At 34.9% G+C, this 2,405-nt stretch overlaps 1 non-coding gene across 1 annotated transcript; it reads right to left on the minus strand.

The window, feature by feature from the left end:
• Positions 1–989: 989 nt before the first annotated feature.
• On the minus strand, positions 990–1,063 carry TRNAL-CAG (transfer RNA leucine (anticodon CAG)). Its single transcript has one exon. It is a non-coding gene; the product is annotated as a tRNA-Leu (tRNA).
• Positions 1,064–2,405: the final 1,342 nt, after the last annotated feature.

The raw sequence follows: 2,405 nt of genomic DNA on the forward strand, positions 1-2,405 counted from the left end.
GCAAGTGGTAGAACTAGGACTAGAGGACTAACTGGATCACATATTGGACTAGAGTACAAGGTTGGTTTCAGGGACAGAGAAGTTTAGAGGCAGAGAGGGAACCTCTGAGACTGGGAAAGATTAAGTGTGGCTGGGCCTGGAAAATCAGAGTTCCAAATGTAGTTATTGTTTTTAAATTACACACCACAGAAATGGGATTTAAGTCAGTCAGTCAGTCAGTCAGTCAGTCCATCCAGCTAGTTAGTCAGACCATCAGTTCAACCACCACAGTCTAGTGTTATGTGAAATCAGAAGACTTTCGGATAACTGTGTAAAAATATATTTGTAAAAATATATGTGTAGGACATTCACTGTAGTTATAAATAAAGGAGACCACCCAAATATCACTAGGGGAGTAATTGCATACATAATACTATGAAGTAGTATTAAAAATGATGAGTTTAAGCTTATTTTGTGAAACTGGCAAGATAGCCATGATATTACATACATAAAACAGCACATAACAGGGTACTTTTAATAGAAATGAAATATGTTTTCATTTTTAAAAGATACAATGAGCACAAAAATAAAATAAAGGTCATCTATATTTGAAAAGAAGAAGTAATACTATCTCATGTGCAGGTGATATGATCTTATGCATAGAAATTCAAAGGAACACACTAAAAAAATGACTGGAATAAATGAATTCAGAAAATTGGCAGGATACAAGACAAACCTCCAAAAATCTATTGTATTTCTATATAGTACCAATAAATAAACCAGAAATGATATTAAGAAAACAATTCAATTTATTGTTTTGTATTTAAAAGAATTAAATAGGAACATTATTGAGAGTCCAAAAATAACCCTCACGTTTATGATCAATTGATTTTTTTTTTTAAAGGTAAAGACTGCCAGACTAGATTTTGTTTTTAAGTGTGTTTTCCAGGACCCATCAGTTCCAAGTCATGTAGTTGTTTCAATCTAGTTGTGGAGGGTGCAGCTCACACTGACCCATGTGGGGATTGAACCCGCAACCTTGGTGTTCTGAGCACCACGCTCTAATCAACTGAGCTAACTGGCCACTCCTGATCAATTGATTTTTGAAGAGGGTGCTAAGACAATTCAATGGGGGAAATAATAGTCTTTTCATTAAATGCTGCTAGGACAACTGGATATCCATGTGCAAAGAAATGAAGTCAGACCCTTACTTCACACTACACATAAAAATCAATTCAAAATGGATCAAAAGACCTAAATGTAAGAGCTAACACTATAAAAATCCTAGAAGAATGCATAGGTACAAATCTTTATGACTTTGGATTAGGTATTGGTTTCTTAAATCTGACAGTAAAAGTACAAGCAAAAAAATTAAAAAATGAAATTGGATTTTATCAAAATTAAAAACCTTTGTGCTTCTAAGGACACCATCAAGAAAGCAAAAAAGGCAACCTACAGAATGGAAAAATTTTTTTGCAAATCATGCATCTGGTAAGGGAGGGACTAGTAGCTAGAATATACGAGTATAAAGAATGGTTGTAACTCAATAATAAGAAGACAACCCAATTAAAAATGGTCAAAGGATCTTAATTTAAAGTTCTCTAAAAAAAACATACGAAAGTCCAATAATCATATAAAAAAGATGTTCAATATCATTATCCACCAGGGAAATGCAAATCAACCCTACAATAAGACACTACTCCCCACTCACTAGAATTTCTAATAAAAAAGATCAGTGTTGGTGGAATGTGGAGAAATTGGAACCCTTATACACTGTTGGTGGGAATGTAAAATAGTGCAGCCCCTTTGGAAAACAGGCTGGCAGTTGTTCAAACGGTTAAATATTGAGTTACCATATGACCCAGCAATTCCACTTCTAAGTGTATAACTAAGGGAAATGAAAACATAAGTCCACACAAAAACTTGTACACAAATGTTTATAGCAGCACTATTCATAATAGCCCCAAATGGAAACAACCCAAACGTTCATCAAATAATAAATGAATACACAAAGTGTGGTCTATTATACAATGGGATATTAGTCAGCAAAAAAGGAAAGAAATTAAGCTCATATGCTACAACATGGATGAACCTTGATTATAATAAGTGAAAAAAGCCAGTACATAAGGCCTCTATATCGTATGATTTAATTTACATAAAATATCCAGAATAGGAAAGTCTGTAGAGATGGAACATAGGTTGGTGGCTGCTTGGGACTGAGGATCTTGGGGGAAATGGAGAGTGACTGTAATGGGTATGAAGTGTTCTAGAGGTGACCGTGGTAATGGTGGATAGTACCGAACCCTATTAGTTGAGAAGCTTTATGGCTTCTCTTTGGGATATCTGAATTGCCAGCATCTCCATTCTTGTGCTTTGAGGCCATGATTAAGTAAAATAAGGGTGTCTTGAACACAAGCACAGCGATA

The sequence above is a fragment of the Rhinolophus sinicus genome, chromosome 2, assembly GCF_057876585.1.
Source record: "Rhinolophus sinicus isolate RSI-liver-muscle chromosome 2, RSI-T2T, whole genome shotgun sequence".
Lineage (NCBI taxonomy): Eukaryota > Metazoa > Chordata > Mammalia > Chiroptera > Rhinolophidae > Rhinolophus > Rhinolophus sinicus.